Raw genomic sequence first — 24,611 nt, 5'->3', positions numbered from 1 at the left:
CTACTAGGTTATCATTTGTATGTATCTTCTCTAGCTTTAACTATCCATCATCCAAAATTGACCAAATGAAATGGTACTGCAACTATATGTGTTTTGTCTTTGAATGTAGAGTTGAATTATTTGCAAGATGAATGACACTTTGACTATCTATAAACCAATAATTATCCTTTTGAGGGTGTCCTAATTCTTCCAAGAAGAACTAAAGCCATATCATCTCCTTAGATACCTCTGTAGCAGAAACATACTCTACCTTTATAGTGGATAAAGCATTAACCTTCTGTAACCTAGAAACCTAGCTCATGACTACCCCACCAATGCAGTACTATGCCTAGTATCAATATCCCTTGCTAAATCTAAGTCAACATAGCCTTGTAAATTAGTAGTAGAGCCCCCAAAGTGTAAACACTTACTATATGTTCCTCTCAAATATCTAAGAATCCATTTAACTTCATTCCAATGCTCAAGCCCTAGATGACTCATTTACCTGCTAACAACTCCCACTGCATGTGCAATATTTGGCCTAGTACATACCATAGCATAAATAAAACTTCCTATAGCTAAGGTATAAGGTACCTTAGACATCTTGTCCCCCTCTTGTTATGTCTTGGGACACATTCCTTAGTCAACTTCAAATGACCAGGTAAAGGTGTGTTGACAGCTTTAGCATTCTCTATAGAGAAACATTGCAATACTTTCTCAATATAATCAACCTAAGATAATGTCAATTTTTTGTTCTTTCTATCTTTGTAAGTCTTCATACCAAGAATTTGTTTTACTGCTGCCAAATCCTTCATAGAAAATGCATGTGCTAATTGACATTTCAACCCCTTAATATGATCCATGTTAAACCCAGCTACAATTATATCATCAACATATAAATATAAAATAATGTAACTATCATCATCCAACCTCTTAAAATAAACACAATGATCTAAATGAAACCTACTATATCCATGCTCATGCATAAAACTATCAAATTTTAGATACCATTTTCGAAGTGCTAGCTTCAAGCCATATAAATTTTTCTTCAATTTGCACACTAAGTTCTCCTTACCTTTAACCTCAAATCCTTGTGGTTGTGCCATATATATCTCTTCATCCAAATAACCATGAAGGAAGGTTGTTTTAACATCAAGCTACTCCAAATGCATATCTTCAGTAGCCACACTACTTAAAACAATGCAAATAGAAGTCATTTTAACAACACAAGAGAATATCTCATCAAAATCAACGCCTTTTTTCTATGAAAATCCTTTTACAACTAACCTAGCTTTAAATTTTTTCTTACCTCCATTTGCTTCTTTTAACCTATAAACCCACTAATTCTATAAAGCATTTTCCCTTATAGGCAATTTGAATAAATCCCATGTCTTATTTTTCAGCAAAGAGTCTATTTCTTCTTTTATTGCAGACTCCCACTGAATCTTTGTATCTACCTATACAACTTCATCATAGCAATCAGGTTCACCAACATCAGTAAGTAAAATAGAATACAAGAAATGAGAAAATATTTTTGGAGGTCTACTCATCCTTGTTGACCATCTAACATTCACTAGGGTGTGTGGTATTTTTTGTTGCAATTGTTTCACATCATGAGGAATTGTTGGAACATCAACTTTTGAAATATCATCCAACACAACATAATCATTTTCTTTCTTCTCATGTGGTTGCAATGCGTCTTTGTACAAAACTTTTTCATTGAATATGACATCCCTACTTCTTATAATTTTACAATTTTCAAAATCCTAAAGCTTACAACCAAATTCATTAATGCCATATCCAAAAAATACACATTTCTTTGACTTAGCTCTTAGCTTGGTTCTATTTTTAGAATCTATATGAGAAAATGCTCCACAACCAAAGGTTCTAAGAAAAGAATAACTCACCTTCTTACCAGTCAATGCTTCCTCTGGAATACCACAACCCAAAGGAGTAGAGGGACCTCTATTAATCAAATATACAACAATATTAATAGCCTTTCTCCACATGTTTAAGGGAAACCCTACATGTAACCTCATACTTCTTGCATGCTACATTATAGTCATATTCATGTTTTCAACCACTCCATTTTCTTGTGGAGTACTTGGAAAGATTTTTTATCTATGAACACCATTAGCAAGGAAATAATCTTCAAATTTATGACTACAATACCTACCACCATTATCAGATCTGAGACATTTTAATTTCTTTCTAGCCTCATTTTCAACCAAGCATTTTCATTTCTTAAAAGTTTGAAATACATCAGATTTCTATCTAAGGAAATAAACCCATACTTTTCTAGTTGCATCATTAATAAATGTAACATAATAATGAGAGCCACCAAGAGAATATACCTGAGTTGATCCCCATAAATCTGTATGCACAAGCTCTAATTTTTTACTTTTATTTTCTTTCCCAGTCTTCACAAAACTAACTCTCTTTTATTTTCCATAAACACAATTTTCACAAAAATCCATATTAATACATTTCAGATCTGGTAGAACTTTCTTTGAATGAAGTAATTTCATACCTTTCTCACTCATGTTTCCAAGTCTATTGTGCCACAATGCTATATCAGAATCTACAACGGCTATTTTTTCTGCCTACTCAACTACAACAACTATTCCTAAACATTCATTTTTCTCTGACCTGTACAAAGGTATAAGGTTCCTACTTTCACACTTTTTGCTACTACAAAGGAACCTTTTGAAACCTTCCATTTTTTATCATTAAAAGTAACTACACAACCCTCATCATCAAGTTGCCCTGATGAAATTAAATTCCTACTTAGTTTTGGAACATATCTTACCTCTGTAGTAGCCAATGATTTGCATTCTACAACTTAATCTTAAATTTTCCCTTTCCAACAATCTAATAGGGTTCATTATCCCCCAAATAAACAAGCCCAAAATCCCCTTGGACATAATCAATGGAATAACCTCTATGAGGTGTAGCATGAAATGAAGCACTATAATCTAAAACTCATGAATCATCAACACTTTCTAAAGGTAGAAGAAAAGCATCCTATTCAGATTTGTTACTTACCACATTTTCCTCCTTGTTCCCTTCTCGTTTATCTCCTTCATTGTTGTTTTGAGTCTAACAATATTTCTTCTTATTCCCTAATTTTTCATAGCACCAGCAATATGTCGATCCTCTAGATCGAGACCTCTCCCCCTTTGACTTTCCTCTTGAATTTCCATGATTTTCAGAATTATTTTCTCTCTCAGTCATTCTACCTCTGCTTTGTGCATTCAAAGCACTTCTTGATGTAGATCCACCTGAGGTTTTCCTATGAGTTTCCTCACTCAAAATAACATCGATCACATCATCATATTTTAGGGTGCTAGATCCATAAACAAAATTACTCATAACCATTACCAAGCCATTCCAGCTTTTAGGCAAAGAACAAAAAATCAAGAGAACCCTAATTTCTTCATCAAAACTGATACCCATAGAAGATAACAGACTAGTAATAGTATTAAACTCATTTAAATGATCTACAACAGATCCACCTTCTATCATTTTCATATTAAATAAAAATTTCATGAGAAATACCTTGTTTGAAGTGGAGGGCTTTTCATATAGTTTCACTAATGTTTACATCAACTCTTCTGTTGTCTTTGCTTTTGTAATATTAAATTCCACTGATGGTGCTAAGCATAATAAAATGCTTCAAAGTTTATTTTTGTCCAAGATCCTAGTCGTCATTTGTCATAGATCCCTAATTCTTGGTTTCTCCTTCTAATGATTTCCATAAATCCTTCTAATAAAGATAGTTCTCCATTTGCATTTTCCATAACCAAAAGTTCTACCCATTAAACATGTCAACCCTTAGCTTACCCTCATCTGCCATCGCTCTCACTCAAGCATGAGACCTTCCTATAGAGTATCACTTAAAAAAAGAAAAAAATGATGACTGTCTAGCTAAAAAAAATGGCAACCATATGATTTTGATACCACTTGTTAGGATTAACTTGAGAAAAAAATAATAAGGTATGTGCAATATCATGGTGTACCAAACTATGGCCTTAAGTGGCAATGAAAAATTAGCAAATCGAGGTTATGTCAACTTGACACATAATTTTAAAGTGGTTATGGACTTTATATCAAAAAGTTGTAAGAAAATAATCTATAGGAAATTGAATGTACTTTCTAAACTACTAGGCCTTATTAGGAGAAAAAAATAATTGATTGGTCAAAATTTTGGATTTTAATGCAGTACTACAAAAATTTTAGGGCGAAAATAAAAAGTAGGTGTATATCTGACCACCTTAATCAAAATCAAATGATAATATTTTTTAAATATAATTATAGATATAAAAATTAGACTCATGCACGGATGTGACGCATATTTTTTTAGAGGGGTAAACGCTTTGACCTGGAGCTATGAACCAGTAAGGCCACGAATGGGGGACCTCATCCCCATGAGATTTGAACCTTGATGTCAAGGATAACAACATAACAACTTAACCATCACAACATGCCACTATTGGCCTAGTATTTTTATTTCAAATAAATAATTAAATATGAATTTTATACCAAAACATTTTTTGGAAAAAAAAAAAAAAAAAACTCCCATGTCTAACCACCTTAACTAATAGAAAATTTTTACCTAATTTTATTTTTATTTTATTTTTCTTATACTAGGTGAAGCATAGAATGTGACACAACTTTTAGATTTAAAAAATATTATATCGTTTGAAAGTTATAGTTATTTTTCAATCAGTATGTCAATCAGCACTTTATAATAATCTTCATTGATAATTAAATAATAAATACTTATCGAACTCAGAATTTGATAGCAATTATATCAATAGAATCTTGAGAGTGATATTAAAAAACCTTTTTCATTTCATTCAATTTTGATCAAAATAACATTGTCAGATGCCTACCCGAAGTCTAAGTGTCACTAAAACCCTCCTCAAACACATTTTATGGGTTGACTGGGCAAGCTTGATAAATGCCAACCCTAATTGGATATCCGATATGGCTCAGTGAGCTCCCATCAATTTTTGAAAGGAAATTTCAAAAGGCAAGCTTTTCTAAATTTTAAATTTGGAGGGAGACAAATTTAAAGGGAAATAAACAATAAAATAATAACTTTAAATAATTTAGAAGAAATTATATATTTTGTGAATGTGTGAAAATTAATATTATAATTATTATTACATTATACTAATATATATGATTAATAATATTAAATATAATATAGTTTTAAATATAATATAGTGATATATATGATATATATTATTATTAAATCTAGAATGTAGTAACATATATGATTATTATTGTTATATAATCTAATAATATATTATTATATTAAAATATACAATATAATATAATTATTAAATATAATATTGACATGTAATGGGTCAAAGGGGTTCATAGGTCACCCTATGACCCCTTTCGACCCATAAGAATGATTCTAATATGTCCCTACGCATCCTAGGACTCCTAGAGACATATGTCATCATGTAATGGGTCGAAGGGGGTCATAGGTCTTCGATCCATAATAAAGATAATAATATGTATGTAAGAGTCCTAGGACCCCTACGGACATATGTCATCATGTAATGGGTCGAACGAGGTCATACCTCACCCTATGACTCTCTTCGACCCATAAGAATGATTCTAATATGTCCCTAAGGGTCCTAGGACCCCTAAGGACATATTTTATCATGTAATGGGTCAAAGGGGGTCATAGGTCACCATATGACCCCCTTCAACCCATAAGAATGATTCTAATATGTCCCTAGGGCTCCTAGGACCCCTAGGGACATATCTCATTATGTAATGGGTCGTACAAGGTCACAGGTCAACCTCTGACCCCCTTTAACCCAAAAGAAAGATTCTAATATGTCCCTAACGGTCCTAAGACCCCTAGCGACATATGTCATCATGTAATGGGTCGAAGGAGATCATAGGACAACCTATGACCCCCTTCGACCCATAAGAACGATTCTACTATGTCCCTAGGGAACCTAAGACCCCTAGGGATATATGTCATCATGTAATGGCTCAAAGGGGGTCATAGGTCAACATATGACCCCCTTCAACCCATAAGAACAATTCTAATATGTCCCTAGGGGTCCTAGGACCCCTACGGAGGACCCCTAGGGACATATCTCATCATGTAATGAGTTGAAGAGGATCATAGGTCAACCTATGACCCCCTTCAACCCATAAGAATGATTTTAATGTTTGTAGGGGTCCTATGACCCCTAAGGAAAAATGTCTTCATGTAATGGGTCGAATGATCTATGACCCCTTTCGACCCATAAGAATGATTCTAATATGTCCTTAGGGGTCCTAAGACCCCTAGGGTATGTTGTCATCTTCAACCCATAAGAATGATTCTAATATGTCCCTAGGGGTCCTAGGACCCCTAGGGACATATGTCATCATGTAATGGGTTGAAGGGGGTCATAGGTCAACCTATGACCCCCTTAGACCCATAAGAATGATTCTAATATGTCCCTAGCGGCCCTAGGACCCCTAGGGACATATGTCATCATGTAATGGGTCATAACGGGTCATAGGTCAACCTATGACCCCCTTTAACCCATAAGACCAATTCTAATATGTCCCTAGGGACATATGTTGTCATGTGATGGGTCAAAAGGGGTAATAGGTCAACCTATGACCCCCTTTGACACATAACAATGATTCTAATATGTCTCTAGGGGCCCTAGGATCCCTAGGGATATATGTCATCATGTAATGGGTCGAAGGGGGTCATAGGTCAACCTATGACCCTCTTTGACCCATAAGAATGATTCTAATATGTCCCTAGGGGTCGTAGGACTCCTAGGGAGATATGTCATCATACAATGGGTCAAAGTCGACCCATAACAATGATTCTAACAAATGTCATCATGTAATGACTCGAAGGGGGTCATAGGTCAACCTATGACCCCCTTCGATGCATAAGAACGATTCTAATATGTTCTTAGGGGTCTTAGGACCCCTAGGCACACATGTCATCATGTATTGGGTTGAAGGGGGTCATAGGTCAACCTATGACCCCCTTCGACCCATAAGAACGATTATAATAATTTCCTAGGGGTCCTAGGACCCCTAGGGACATATGTTATCATGTAATGGGTCAAAGGGCATCATAGGTCAACCTATGACACCTTTAGACCATTAAGATTGACTCTAATATGTCCCTACAGGTCCTAAAACCCCTACGAACATATGTCATCATGTAATGGGTCAAAGGGGACCATAGGTCAACCTATGACCCCCATCGAACCATAAGAATGATTCTAATATGTCCCTAGGGGTTCCAGGACCCCTAAGGACATATGTCATCATGTAATGGGTCGAAGGGGGTCAAAGGTCACCCTATGACCCCCTTTGACCCATAAGAACAATTATAATATGTCCTTAAGGTTCCTAGGACCCCTAGGGACATATGTCATCATTTAATGGGTCAAAGGGGGTCATCGATCAACCCATGACCTCCTTCGATCAATAAGAATGACTCTAATATGTCCCTAAGTGTCCTAGGACCCCTACGGACATATGTCATCATGTAATGGGTCGAAGGGGGTCATTGGTCAACCCATAAGAATGACTCTAATATGTCCATATAGGTTCTAAGACCCATATGGACATATGTCATCATGTAATGGGTTGAAAGGGGTCATAGGTCAACCTATGACCCCCTTTGACCCATAAGAATTATTCTAATATGTCCCTAGGGCCCATATTAGAATAATTCTATGACCCCCTTTGACCCATAAGAATGATTCTAATATGTCCCTAGGAGACCTAGGACCCCTAGGGACAAATGTAATCATGTAATAGTTTGAAGGGGGTAATAGGTTAGCCTATGACCCCCTTCGACCTATAAAAATGATTCAAATATGTTCCTAGGGGCTTAAGACCCCAAAAGACATATGTCATCATGTAATAGGTCAAACAGGCTCATAGGTCAACCTATGACCCCCTTCGACCCATAAGAACGATTCTAATATGTCCCTAAGGGTCCTAGGACCCTTAGGGACATATGTCATCATGTAATGGGTCGAAGGGGGTTATAAGTAAACATATGACCCCCTTTGACTCATAAGAACAATTCTAATATGTTCCTAGGGGTTCTACGACCCTAAGGGACATATGTTGTCATGTGATGGGTCGAAAGGGGTAATAGGTCAACCTATGACCCCCTTTGACCCATAACAATGATTTTAATATGTCTCTAGACACCCTAGGATCCTTAGGGACATATGTCGTCATGTGATGGGTCACAGGGGGTCATAAGTCAACCTATGACCCCCTTTGACCCATAAGAACAATTCTAATATGTCCCTAGGGGTCCTAAGACTCCTAGAGACATATGTCGTCATACAATGGGTCAAAGTCGATCCATAAGAATAATTCTAATATTTCCTTAGGGGTCCTAGGACTCTTAGGGACAAATGTCATCATGTAATGAGTCGAAGGGGGTCATAGGTCACCGTATGATCCCTTTCAACTCATAAGAATGATTCTAATATGCCCCAAGGGGTCTTAGGACCCCTAGGGACATATGTCATCATGTAATGTGTCGAAGGGGGTCCTAAGTCAACATATGACCCCCTTTGACCCATAAGAATGATTCACATATGTCCCTAGGAGTCCTAGGACCCCTAGGTACATATATCATCATGTAATGGGTCGAAGGGGGTTATAGGTCAACCTATGACCCCTTTGACCTATAAGAATGATTCTAATATGTTGCTAGGGGTCCTAGAACCCCTAGGGACATATGTCGTCAAGTAATGGGTCGAAGGGGTCGTAGCTCAACTAATGACCCCCTTTGACCCATAAGAATGATTCTAATATGGCTCGAGGGGCCCTAGGACCCCTGGAGACATCTATCATCATGTAATGGGTCAAAGGATTGATAACCCCCTTTGACCCATAAGAATGATTCTAATATGTCCCTAGGGGCCTTAGGACCTGTAGGAACAAATGTCATCATATAATGGGTCAAAGGGGGTCATAGGTCACCCTATGAACCCGTTTGACCCATAAGAATCATTCTAATATGTCCCTAGGTGTCCCAGGATCCATAGGGACATATGTCATCATGTAATGTGTCGAAGGGAATCATAGGTCAACCTCTGACCCCCTTTGACACATAAGAACAATTCTAATATGTTGCTAGGGATCCTAGGACCCCTAGGGATATATGTCATCATGTAATCGGTCGAAGGGGGTCATAGGTAAACCTATGACACCCTTCGACCAATAATGACAATTCTAATATGTCCCTAGGGGTCCTAAGACCCCTAGGGACATATGTTGTCATGTAATGTGTCAAAGGGGGTCATAGGTCAACTTATAACCCCAATACACCCATAAGAATGACTCTAATATGTCCCTAGGGCTCCTACGACCCCTACAAAAATATGTCATCATGTAATGACTCTAAAAGGGTCATAGGTCAACCTATGACCCCCTTCGACCCATATGAATGATTCTAATATGTCCCTCAGGGTCCCAGCACCCCTAGGGACATGTCATTTAATGGGTTGAAGGAACCTATGACCCCCTTTAACCCATAAGAATGATTCTAATATGTACGTAGGCATCCTAAGATCCCTAGAGACATGTTGTCATGTAATGGGTCGAAGGGGGTCATACGTCAACCTTTGACCCCCTTTGACCCATAAGAACAATTCAAATATGCCCCTACGCATCCTGGGACCCCTAAGGACATAAGTCATCATGTAATGGATCGAAGGGGGTCATAGCTCAACCTATGGCCCCCTTCAACCCATAAGAATGATTTTAATATGTCCTTAAGGGTCCTAGCACCCATAGGGACATATGTCATCATGTAATGGGTCAAAGAAGGTCATTAGTCAACCTATGACCCCCTTTGACCCATAAGAATGCCTCTAATATATCCATATGGGTCTTAGAACCCCTACGGACATATGTCATCATGTAATGGGTAGAAAGAGGTCATAGGTTAATCTATGACCCCCTTCGACTCATAAGAACAATTCTAATATGTCCCTAGGGGTCCCACGACCCCTAGGGAAATATATCATAATTTAATGGGTCGAAGGGGGTCATAGGTCAGCCTATGACCCCCATTGATGCTTAAGAATGATTCTAATATGTCTCTAGGGGTCCTAAGACATCGTGGGACACATTTTATCATGTAATGGGTCGAAGGGGGTCATAGGTCAACCTATGACCCCCTTGGACCCATAAGAATGATTCTAATATGTTGCTAAATGCCCTAGGACCCTTAGGGACATATGTCATCATGTAAAGGGTTGAAGGCGGTCATAGGTTGACCCATAAGAATAATTCTAATATTTTCCTAGGGGTGCTAGGACCCCTAGGGACAAATGTTGTCATCTAATGGGTCAAAGGGGGTAATAGGTCACACTATTACCCCCTTCGACCCGTAAGAACAATTCTAATATGTGCCTAGGGGCCTAGGAACCTTAGAGACATATGTCATCATGTAATGGGTTGACCGGGCACATAGGTCAACCTATGACCCCATTCAACCCATAAGAATGATTCCAATATGTCCCTAGGCGTCCTCAGAGCACTAGGGACATATGTCATCATGTGATGGGTCAAAAGGGTAAAAGGTTGACCTATGACCCCCTTTGACCCATAACAATTATTCTAATATGTCTCTAGGGGCCCTAGGATCCCTAGGGACATATGTCATCATTTAATAGGCCGAAGGGGGTCATAGGTTGACCTATGACCCCCTTTGACCCATAAGAATGATTCTAATATGTCCCTAGGGGTCCAAGGACCCTTAAGGACATTTTTTGTCATGTAATAGGTTGAAAGGGGTCATAGGTAAACCTATGACTCCCTTTGACCCATAAAATTAATTCTAATATGTCTCTAAGGGCCCTAGGATCCCTAGGGACATAAGTCGACATGTAATGGGTCGAAAGGGGTCATAGGTCAACCTATGACCCCCTTGGACCCATAAGAATGATTTTAATATGTCTCTAGGGGTCCTAGGAGCCCCAGAGACATATGTGGTCATACAATGGGTCAAAATCAACCCATAAGAATGATTCTAACATGTCCTTAGGTGTCCTAGGACCCTTAGGAACAAATGTCGTTATCTAATTTGTCAAAAGGGGTCATAGGTCACCCTATGACCTCCTAAGACCCATTAGAATGATTCTAATATGTCCCTAGGGGTCATAGGACCTGTAGGGACATGTGTCATCATGTAATGTGTCAAAGGGGATCATAAGTAAACCTATGACCCTCTTCAACCCATAAGATTGATTCTAATATGTCCCTCAAGGTCCTAGGGACCTATGACTCCCTTCGACCCAAAAGAACGATTCTAATATGTCAGTAGGGGTCCTAGCAATCATATGGACATATGTCATCATGTAATGGGTCGAAGTGGATCATAGTTCAACCTATGACCCCCTTTGACCAATAAGGATGATTCTAATGTGTCTCTAGGGGCCCTAGAACACCTCGGTACATATGTCATCATGTAATGGGTCGAAGGAACTATGACCCACTTCGACCCATAAGAAAGATTCTAATATGTTCGTAAGGACCTTAGGACCCCTAGGGACAAATGTCATTATGTAATGGGTCGAAGGGGGTCCTAGGTCACCCTATGACCCCCTTCAACCCATAATAAAGATTTCAATATGTCAATAAGAGTCTTAGGACCCCTGGGCACATGTGTCATTATGTAATGGGTCGAAGGATCGATGACCCCCTTCGTCACTTAAGAATGATTCTAATATGTCCCTAGGGGCCTTAGAACCCCTAAGGACAAATATCGTCATGTAATGTGTCAAAGGGGGTCATAGGTCATCCTATGACCCTGTTTGACCCATAATAATGATTCTAATATGTCCCTAGGGATCCTAGGACCCCTAGGGACAAATGTCATCATGTAATGGGTCAAAGGGGGTCATAGGTCACCCTATGACCACCTTCAACCCATAAGAATGATTCTAATATGTCCCTAGTGGTCCTAAGACATGTAGGGACATATGTAATCATGTAATGTGTCAAAAAGCACCCTATGACCCCCTTTGACCGATAAGAATAATTCTAGTATGTCCCTAGGGGTCCTAGGACCCGTAAGGACATATGTAATCATGTAATGTGTCGAAGGGGATCATAAGTCAATCTATGACCCCCTTCGACCCATAAGAATGATTCTAATATGTCCCTAGGGGTCCTAGCACCCCTAGGGACATACGACCCCCTTCGACCCAGAAGAACAATTTTAATATGTCACTGGGGGTCCTAGGACCCCTCGGGACATATGTCATCATGTAATGGGTCGTACGAGTTCATAGGTCAACTTATGACCCACTTCGACCCAAAAGAAGGATTCTAATATGTCCCTAGGGGTCCTAGAACCCCTAGGGACATATGTCAACATGTAATGGGTCGATCTATGACCCCCTTCGACTCATAAGAATGATTCTAATATGTCCCTAGGGGACCTAAGACCCCGAGAGATATATGTCATCATGTAATAGGTTGAAGGGGGTCATAGGTCAACCTATTGCCCCCTTCGACCCATAAGAATGATTGTAATATGTCCTTAGGGGTCCTAGGACCCCTACGAACATATGTTGTTATGTAATGTGTTGAAGGGGGTCATAAGTCAACCTATGAAACCCTTCAATCTGTAAGAACGATTTTAATGTTTGTAGGGGTCCTAGGACCCCTTGGGACATATGTCCTCTTATAATGGGTCAAATGACCTATGACCCCCTTCAACTCATAAGGATGATTCTAAAATGTCCTAAGAGGTCCAAAGATCCCTAGGGACATATGTCATCATGTAATGGATCGAAAGGGGTCATAGGTTGACCTATGACCCACTTTGATCCATAACAACGATTCTAATATGTCCCTAGGGGTCCTAGGATCTCTCGGGACATATGTCATGAGTGGAAGGGGGTCATAGGTCAACCAATGACCCCCTTCGACCCATAAGAATGATTTTGATATGTCCCTAGGGGTCCTAGGACCCTTAGGGACATATGTCATGATGTAATGGATCAAACGGGGTCATAGGTCAACCTATGACCTCCTTTGACCCATAAGAATGATTCCAAGATGTCCCATTGGGCCCTAAGATCTATAGGGACATATTTCATCATGTAATGTGGCGAAGGGGGTCATAAATCAACCCATAACCTCCTTTAAACCATAAGAACGATTCTAATATGTCCTTAGGGGTCCTAGGACCCCTAAGGAAAAATGTCGTCATGTAATGGGTAAAATCGGGTCATAGGTCAACCTATGACCCCCTTTGACACATAAGAATGATTCTAATATGTTCCTAGTGGTCCTAGGACCCCTAGTGACATATGTCATCATTTACTGCGTCGAAGGGGGTCATAGGTCAAACTATAAGTGTGATTCTAATACATACCTAGGGTTCCAAGCACCCCTAGGAACATACGTCATCACGTAATGAGTCGAAGGGGGTCATAGGTCAACCTTTGATGCCCTTCGACCCATCACAATGATTCTAATATGTCCTTCGAGTTCCTAGGACCCCTAGGAGCATATGTCATCATGTAATGGGTCAAAAGGGGTCATCGATCAATCCATGACCCCTTCGACCAATAAGAATGACTCTAATATGTCGCTAGGTGTCTTAGGACCCGTAAGGACATATGTCATCATGTAATGGGTCAAAGGGGGTCATCAGTCAACCCATGACCCCCTTCGACCCATAAGAATGACTCTAATATGTCCCTAGGGATCCTAGGAGCCCTACGGACATATGTCATTATGTAATTGGTCGAAAGGTGTCATAGGTCAACCTATGACCTCCTTCAACCCATCAGAATGATTCTAATATGTCTTTAGGGGTCCCAAGACCCCTAGGGACATATGTCATCTTGTAATGGGTCAAATGGGGTCATAGGTCAACCTATGACTCCCTTTGACCAATAAGAACGATTGTATTATGTTCATATGTTGTCATGTTATTGCTCGAAGGGGGTCATAGGTCAACCTATGACCCCCCTTTGACCCATAAGAATAATTCTAATATGTCCCTAGGGGTGCTAGGACTCCTAAGGACATATGTCATCAGACAATGCGTCGTAGTCGACCCATAAGAATGATTCTAATATGACCCTAGTGGTCCTAGGACCCCTTGGGAAAAATGTCATCATGTAATGGGTCAAAAGGTGTCATAGGTCACCGTATGACCCCCTTCGACCCATAAGAATGATTCTACTTTGTCCATAGGGGTCCTAGGACCCGTAGGGACATATGTCATCATGTAATGTGTTGAAGGCGGTCATAAGTCTGTAATCACCTAAAAATGGTCATCTAGACTATTAGCCCCCTTTTCAACATTTTGGCTAAATTGATTTAATCATTTACCTAGACCAAATTGCTAATAATCAATTTATTTGATTATAACCTATAGTTTGACTATGCTATCCTAAGTTCATTATTTGATTAAAAGAACATGTCCCCTTTTAATTAAATAAAAGACTCCATTCTTCTAACCCACTTAAAGTGCACACATAAAGTCATTTTTTTATTTTGCAATTAAAAGAAAAGGCTTTGTGACTTTTGTCTTATATGACAAGTCAATTTATATTCTATTGGTTGATTTGTGTGTGCACATGGATCACTCCTCTTTTTGAATTCCACCGTTGATCATCCACCATCTTCATCTTGATCTCTACTGTCCATACATCTTTAAAAGTGAGAGAGCTTTCCCCCTCAAGGAATCCATAATCTTTTGAATATTGTCATGCTGGAGGTTTTCTAACAGGTTTCTTTGGAGCTTTGTGGAGAACTTCTATTTTTTGTCTACATTCTCTCATCCATGGCATCATGGCATTCTAGCTTAGCTTAGCTTTTATTTTTACATGTAGCTTAAATCATATAGTCTAATAGTTAGATTGCAACACTCTCATACATGTTTTAGAATAGCTCCACTTTACATTTCATTCTAGCTTAATCTTCATTTGCATTGCATCCTTGAAGAACTCCTTGGGACATTTGCATTCTTGCATCTTGTCTTTGGAACCTCCCATTGCATGGTTTACTAGCAAGAAGAGTATCTCTAAGGCTCATCTGAGAGCTTTCTTATTCTTGAAATATACTCTTTTGCACTCTGTGGATAGGGAGCTCTAAGTTGGCATTCGAGCTTTCCAATCTATGGAGAATCTCGAATAGAATGATTTAGAGAAGTGCACCTTTTCTAGTGTACAAAGTCAACCTATGACCCCCTTCGATCCATAAGAATGATTCTAATATGTCACTAGGGGTCTTAAATCCCTTTGGGACATATGTCATCATGTAATGGGTTAAAGGGGGTCATAGCTCAACCTATGACCCCCTTTGACCCATAAGAATGATTCTAATATGTCGCGAGGGGCTCTAGGACCCTTGGGGACATGTGTCATCATGTAATGGGTTGAATGACCGTTGACCACCTTCAACCCATAAGAATGATAATAATATGTCCCTAGGGGTCCTAGGACCCATAGGGACATATGTCATCATGTAATATATCAAATGGGGTTATAGGTCAACTTATGACCCCCTTCGACACATAAAAACAATTCTAATATGTCCCTAGGGGTCCTAGGACCCCTAGGGACATATGTCATCATGTAATGGGTCAAAGGGGGGTCATAGGTCAACCTACGACCCCCTTACACCCATAAGAATGACTCTAGTATGTCCCTAGGGGTCCTAGAACCCCTACGGAATATGTCATCATGTAATGGGTCCCTTTGACCCATAAGAACGATTCTAATATGTCCCTAGCAGTCCCAGCACCCCTAGGGACAAATGTCTTCATGTAATTTGTCAAAGGGGGACATAGGTTGCCCTATAACCCCCTACAACCCACAAGAATGATTCTAATATGTCCCTAGGGGTCCTATGACCGATAGGGATATATTTCATCATGTAATGTGTCGAAGGGGATGATAAGTCAACCTATGATCGCCTTGGACCCATAAAATTGATTCTAATATGTCCCTAGGGGTCTTAACACCCCTACTGACCTATGGCCCCCTTCGACCCAAAAGAATGATTCTAATATCTCACTAGGAGTCCTAGGACCCATAGGGACATATGTCTTCATGTAGATTGTCGAAGTGGGTCATAGGTCAACCTATGACCCCCCCTCTACCCATAAGAATGATTCTAATGTGTCTCTAGTTGCTCTAGGACCCCTGGGGACATATGTCGTCATGTAATGGGTCGAAGGACCTCTGACCCCCTTCGACCCATAAAAAATATTCTAATATGTCTGTAGGGGCCTTAGGACCCCTAGGGAAAAATGTTGTCATGTAATGGGTCAAAGGGGATCACAGGTCACCTTATGACCCCCTTCGACCCATAATAAAGATTCTATTATGTCCCTAAGAGTCCTAGGACCCCTAGAGACATATGTCATCATGTAATGGGTTAAAGAGGGTCATAGGTCACCCTATTACCCCCTTTGACTCATAAGAATGATTCTACTATGTCCCTAGGGGTCTTAGGATCCCTATAGACATATGTCATCATGTAATGGGTCGTACGCACTCATAGGTCAACCTATGAACCCCTTCGACCCAAAAGAAGGACTCTAATATGTCCCTACGGGTCCTAGAACCCCTAAGGACATATGTCATCATCTAATGGGTCGAAGGGGGTCATAGGTCAACCTATGATCCCCTTCGACCCATAAGAATGATTCAAACATGTCTCTAGGAGACCTAGCATCCCTAGGGATACATGTCATCATGTAATGGGTTAAAGGGGGTCATAGGTCAACCTATGACCCCCTTCGACACATAAGAATAATTGTAATATGTCCCTAGGGGTCCTAGGACCCCTATAGACATATGTCGTCATGTAACGGGTCGAAGCAGGTCATAGGGCCACCCATAAAAATGATTCTAATGTCCGTAGGAACATATGTCCTCATGTAATGGGTCGAATGACCTATAACCCCCTTTGACCCATAAGAATAATTCTAATATCTCCTACAGGGACCTAGGACCCCGAGGAACATATGTCATCACATAATGGGTCGAAGGGGGTCATAGGTCAACTTATGAACCCCTTCGACTCATAAAAAAGATTCTAATATGTCCTGAGGGTTCCTAGGACCCCTAGAGACATATGTCATCATGTAATGGGTGAAAAAAAGTCATCGATCAACCCATGACCCCCTTCGACCCATAAGAATGACTCTAATATGTCCTTGGGGGTCCTAGGACCCCTACAGACATATGTCATCATGTAATGGGTCGAAGGGGGTCATAGGTCAACCTATGACCCCCTTCGACCCATAAGAATGATTCTAATATGTCCCTAGGGGTCCCAAGACCTCTAGAGACATATGTCATCATGTAATGGGTCGAAGGGGGTTATAGATGAACCTATGACCCCCTTTGAGCCATGAGAATGATTCTAATATGTCGCTAGGGGCCTTAGGAGCCCTAGGGACATATGTCATCATGTAATTGGTCGAAGGTGGTCATAGGTTCTTTGACCCACAAGAATGATTCTAATATATTCCTAGGGATTCTAGGACACCTACAGATATATGTCATCTTTTAATGGATCAAAGGGGGTCATAGGTCAACCTATGACCCCCTTCGACCCATAAGAAGGAATTTAATGTCCCTAGAGGTCCAAGGACCCCTAGGGACAAATATCATCATGTAATGGGTTGAAGGAGGTAATAGGTCACCTTATGAGCCCTTTCGACCCATAAGAATGATTCTAATATGTCCCTAGGGGCCTAGGACCCCTAGGGGCATATGTCACCATGTAATAGGTCGAACGGACTCATGGGTCAACCTATGAGCCCCTTCTACCAATAAGAATAATTCTAATATTTCCATAGGGGTCCTAGGATCCCTAGGGACATATGTCATCATTTAATAGGTCAAAAGGGGTCATAGGTCAACCTATGACCCCCTTTGACCCATAAGAATGATTCTAATATGTCCTTAGGGGTCTTAAGACCGCTAAGGACATATGTTGTCATGTAATGGGTCGAAAGGGGTAATAGGTTAACCTATGACCCCCTTTGAAAAATAATAATGATTCTAATACGGCTCTAGGGGCCCTAAGATCTCTAGGGACATATGTCATCATGTAATGGGTCGAAGGGGGTCATAGGTCAACCTATGACCCCCTTGGACGCTTAAGAACAATTTTAATATGTCCCTATGGGTCCTAGGACCCTGTTTGATGCCTAAAAATGATTCTAATATATATTGAAGGGCTCTAGGACCCCTAGGGATATGTGTCGTCATGTAATGAGTCAAAGGACTGATGACCCCCTTCGACCTATAAGAATGATTCTAATATGTCCCTAGGGGGATTAGGACTCCTACAGACAAATGTCCTCATGTAATGGGTCAAAGGGTGTCATAGGTCACCCTATGACCTCCTTTGACCCATAAGAATGATAATAATATGTCCCTAGGGGGCCTAGGACCCATAGGGACATATGTCATCATGTAATATGTGAAAGGGCATCATAGGTCAACCTATGACCCCCTTCGATGCTAAAAAAGAATTCTAATATGTTTCTAAGGGTCTTAAGACCCCTAGGGACATATGTTGTTATGTAATGGGTCGAAGTGGGTAATAGGTCAACCTATGACCTCCTTTGACCCATAAGAACAATTCTAATAAGTCTCTAGGGGCTGTAGGACTCTTAGGGACATATTTTGTCATGTAATGGGTCAAAGGGAGTCATAAGTCAACCTATGACCCCCTTTGACTCATAAAAATGATTCTAATATGTTCGTACGCATGCTAGGATCCCTAGAGACATATGTTATCATGTAATGGGTCGAAGGGGCTCATACGTCAACTTATGACCCCCTTTGACCCATAAGAATGATTGTAATATTTCTTTAAGGGTCCTATGATATCCTTCAACCCATAAGAATGACTCTAATATGTCCCTAGAGGTCCTAGGATCCCTACGGACAGATGTCATCATGTAATGGGTCGAAGGGGGTCATAGGTCAACCTATGACCCCTTTCAACCCATAAGATGTTTCTAATATGTCCCTTGGGGTCCCAGCACCCGTAGGGACATATGTCATCATTTAATGGGTTGAAGGGGGTCATAAGTCAACCTATCACCCCCTTTGACCCATAAGAACGATTCTAATATGTTTGTAGGTGTCTTAGGACTCCTAGGAACATACGTTGTCATGTAATGGGTCGAAGGAGCTCATATGTCAACCTATGACCCTTTCGACCCATAAGAATAATTCTAATATGTCCTTAGGAGTCCTAGCACCAATAAGGACATATGTCGTCATGTAATGGGTCAAAGGGGGTCATAGTTCAACCTATGACCCTCTTTGACCCATAAGAATTACTCCAATATATCCCTAGGCATCTTAGGACCCCTACAAACATATGTCATCATGTAATGGGTTGAAGGAGGACATAGGTCAACGTATGACCCCCTTCAACCCATAAGAATGATTCTAATATTTTCTTAGGGGTCCTAGGAACCCTACAGACATATGTCGTCATGTAATGGGTCAAAGGGTGTCATAGGTCAACCTATGACCCCCATTAACCCATAAAAATGATTCTAATATGTCTTTAGGAGTCCTAAGATCTCGAGGGACATAAGTCATCATGTAATGGGTCGAAGGGGGTTATAGGTGAAACTATGATCCCCTTGGACCCCTAAGAATGATTCTAATGTGTCACTAGGGGCCTTTGGACCCCTACGAACATATTTCATAATGTAATGGGTCGAAGGGGGTCATAGGTACTCATAAAAATGATTTTAATATGTCCCTATGGGTCCTAGGACCCCTAGGGATAAATATTGTCATATAATGGGTTTAAGGGGGTAATAGGTCGCCCTATGACCCCCTTCGACCCATAAGAATGATTCTAATATGTCCCTAGGGGCCTAGGAGCCCTAGAGACATATGTCATCATGTAATAGGTCAAACAAGCTCATAGGTCAACCTATGATTCCCTTCAATCCAAAAAAATGATTATAATATGTCCCTAGAGGTCCTAGGACCCCTAGCGACATATGTCATCATGTAATGGGTCGAAGGGACCTATGACCCCCTTTGACCCATAAGAAAAATTTTAATATGTCTCTAGGGGTTCTAGGACACCTAAGGACATATGTTGTCATGTAATGGGTCGAAAGGGGTCATAGGTCAACCTATGACTCCTTTTGACCCATAACAATGATTCTAATATGTCTCTAGGTGCCCTAGGATCCCTAGAGACATAAGTCAACATGTAATGAGTACCCTTCGACCCATAAGAATGATTTTAATATTTGCCTAGGGGTCCTTGGACCCCTAGGGACATATGTCATCATGCAATGGGACGAAGTCAACCTATAAGAATGATTTTAGTATGTCTTAAGGTGTCTTAGGACCCCTAGGGACAAATGTCATCATGTGATTTGTCAAGGAGGGTCATAGGTCACCCTATGACCCCCTACAACCCATAAGAACGATTCTAATATGTCCCTAGGGGTCCTAGGACCAGTAGGGACATATGCTACCATGTAATGTGTCAAAAATGATCATAAGTCAGCCTATGACCCCCTTCAACCCATAAAGATGATTTTAATATGTCCTTATTGGTCCTAAAACCTCAAGGGACATATGTCATCATGTAATGGGTCAAAAGGGGTAATAGGTCACCCTATGACCCCCTTCAACCCATAGTAATGATTCTAATATGTCCCTAGGGGTCCTAGGACCCCTATTGATATATGTCATTATGTAATAGGTCTAAGGGGGTCATAGGTCAACCTATGACCCCCTTCGACCCATAAGAACAATTTTAGTATGTCTCTTGGGGTCCTAAGACCCCTAGGGAGAAATTTCATCATGTAATGGGTCGAAGGGAGTCAAAAGTCATCCTATGGCCCCCTTCAACCCATAAGAATGATTCTAATATGTCCTTAGCGGTCCTACGACAACTAGGGACATATGTTGTCATGTAATGGGTCAAAGGGGGTCATAGGTCAACCTATGATTTCTTTTGACCCATAAGAATAATTTTAATATGTCCCTAGGGGTCCGAGGACCCCAAGGGACATATGTTGTCATGTAATGGATCGAAGGGGGTCATAGGTCAACCTATGACCCCCTTTGACCCATAAGAAGGATTCTAATATGTTGTTAGGGGTCCTAGGATCCCTAGGGACATATGTCATCATTTAATGGGTCGAAGGGGGTCATAGGTCAACCTATGACCCCCTTGGACCCATAAGAATTATTCTAATATGTCCCAAGGGGCCTTAGCACCCCTAGGGACAAATGTCATCATGTAATGGGTCAAAAGGGGTCATACGTTATCCTATGACCCCCTTTGATCCATAAGAATGATTTTAATATGTCCCTAGGGGTCCTAGGACCCCTAGAGACATATTTTGTATTGTATTGGGTTGAAGGGGGTCATACGTCAACCTATCACCCCATTCGACCCATAATAAGGATTCTAATATTCCCCTAGGGGTCCTTTGATCCCTAGGGAGATATGTCATCATGTAATGGGTTGAAGGGGCCTATGACCCCCTTTGATCAATAAGAATGATTGTAATATGTTTGTAGGGGTCCTATGATCCCTAAGAAAAAATATTGTCATGTAATGGGTCGAACGGGGTAATAGGTCACCCTATGACCACCTTCGACCCGTAAGAACGATTTTAATATGCCCCTAGGGGTCCTAGGACCCCTAAGGATATATGTCATCATGTAATGGGTTGAAGGGGGTCATAGGTCAACCTATGACCCCCTTCGACCCATAAGACCGATTGTAATATGTCCCTAGGGGTCTTAGGAGCACTACGGACATATCTCGTCATGTAACGGGTCGAAGGAGGTCATAGGACAACCTTTTCTCCTATGACCCCCTTCAACCTGTAAGAATCATTTTAATGTTCGTAGGGTTTCTAAGACCCCTAGGGACATATGTCCTCATGTAATGGGTGAGCTATGACGCCCTTCGACCCATAAGAGTGATTCTAATATATCCATAGTGGTCTTAGGACCCCTAGGGTCATATGTCATCATGTAATGGGCCAAAGGGGGTCATAGGTCAACCTATGACCCCCTTCGACCCATAAGAATTATTCTAATATGCGCTTAGGGTTCCTAGGACCCCCTAGGGACATATGTCATCATGTAATGGGTCAAATTTGGTCATAGGTCAACCTATGACCCTCTTCGACCCATAAGAATTATTCTAATATGCGCTTAGGGTTCCTAGGACCCCCTAGGGACATATGTCATCATGTAATGGGTCAAAGTTGGTCATAGGTCAACCTATGGCCCCCTTTGACCTATAAGAATAATTCTAATACATCCTAGGAACAAATATTATCATGTAATGGGTCGAAGGGGGTAATAGGTCACCTTATGACCCCCTTCCACCCATAAGAATGATTCTAATGTCCTTAGGGGCCTAGGACCACTAGGGACATATTTCATCATGTAATAGGTCAAACAGGCTCATAGGTCAACTTATGACCCCCTTTGAATCATAACAATGATTCTAATATGTCTCTAGGGATCCTAAGACCCCTAGGGACATATGTCATCATGTAATGGGTCAAACGGGATCATAGGTCCACCTAGACCCCCTTTGACCCATAAAAATGATTTTAATATGTCCCTAGGGGTACTAGGACCCCTAGGGACATATTGTCATGTAATGGGTCAAAAGTTGTAATAGGTCAACATCTGACCTTCTTTGACTCATAACAATGATTCTAATAATTTGCTAGGGGCCCTAGGATCCCTAGGGATGTATGTCATCATGTAATAGGTTGAAAGGGATCATAGTTCAACCTATAACCCCTTTTAACCCATAAGAACAATTCATATATGTCCCTAGGGGTCCTAGGATGCTTAGGAACATATGTCGTCATGCAATGTGTCAAATTCAATCGATAAGAACAATTCTAATATGTCCCTAGGGGTCCTTGGAGCCTTAGCGACAAATTTCATCATATAATGGGTCGAAGGTGGTCATAGGTCATCTTATGTCCCCCTTCGACCCATAAGAATGATTCTAATATGTCTCTAGAGGTCCTAGGACTCCTAGGGACATATATGCTCATGTAATGGGTCGAAGGGGGTCATAGGTCAACCTATGACCCCTTTTGACCCATAAGAATTATTCGAATATGTCACTAGGGGTCTTAGGACCCCTAGCGACATATGTTATCATGTAATAGGTCAAAGGGGGTCATACCTCAATTGATGACCCCCTTTGACACATAAGAATGATTCTAATATGTCTCGAGGAGCCCTAGGACCCTTAGGGACATTATTCGTCATGTAATGGGTCGAAGGACCGATGACCCCTTTTGACCCATAAGAATGATATTTATGTCCCAAGGGGCCTTAGGACCCCTAGAGAAAAATGTCATCATGTAATGGGTCGAAGGGGGTCATAGGTCACCCTTTGACCCCCTTTGACCCATAAGAATTATTCTAATATGTCCCTAGGGGTCCTAAGACCCCTAGGAAAATATGTCATCATGTAATGTGTCAAAGGGGCTCATAGGTAAACCTATGACCCACTTCGATGCATAAGAATGATTTTAATATGTTCCTAGGGTTCCTAAGAACCCTAGGGACATATGTCATCATGTAATGGATCGAAGGGGGTCATAGATTCAATCAATAAGAATGATTCTAATATGTCCCTAGGGGTTTTACGAACCCTAAAGACATATGTTGTCATGTAATGGGTCAAAGGAGACCCATAAGAATGACGCTAGTATGTCTCTAGGCATTCTAGGACCCCTACGAACATATGTCATCATGTAATGGGTCAAAGTGGGTCATAGATCAACCTATGACACCCTTTGACCCATAAAAATGATTCTAATATACCCCTAGGGGTCCCAACACTGATAGGGACATATGTCATCATTTAATGGGTGGAATGGGGTCATAGGTCAACCTATGACCCCATTTGACCCATAAGAATGATTCTAATATGTCCTTATGGGTCCTAGGACCCATAGGGACATATGTCATCATGCAATGGGTCAAATTCGACCCATAAAAATGATTCTAATATGTTCCTTGGGGTCTTAGGACCCCTAGGGAAAAATTTCATCATGTAATGAGTCAAAGAGGGTCATAGGTGACCCATAAGAATGATTCTAATATGTCCATAGGGGTCTTAGGACTAGTAGGGACATATGTCATCTTGTAATCAGTCGAAGGGGGTCATAGGTCAACCTATGACCCCCTTCAACCCATAAGAATGATTATAATATGCACCTAGGGTTCCTAGGACCCCTAGGGACTAATTTCATCATTTAATGGGTCGAAACGGGTCATAGGTCAACCTATGACCCCCTTCGACCAATAAGAACGATTCTAATATGTCCTTAGGGTTCTTAGGACCACTAGGGACATATGGCGTCATGTAATGGCTCAAAGGGGGTCATAGGTCAATTCATGACCCCCTTCGACCCATAAGAATGACTTTAATATGTTCTTGCGTGTCCTAGGATCCCTACGGACATATGTCATCATGTAATGAGTTGAAGGGGGTCATAGGCCAACCCATGACCCCTTTTAACCCATAAGAATGACTCTAATATTTTCCTAGAGTTTTTAGGACCCCTA

This window comes from Cupressus sempervirens, chromosome 10, assembly GCF_028749045.1.
Source record: "Cupressus sempervirens isolate cs-2001-9-10 chromosome 10, ASM2874904v1, whole genome shotgun sequence".
NCBI lineage: Eukaryota > Viridiplantae > Streptophyta > Pinopsida > Cupressales > Cupressaceae > Cupressus > Cupressus sempervirens.
Note: the sequence above shows the minus strand (reverse complement) of the source record.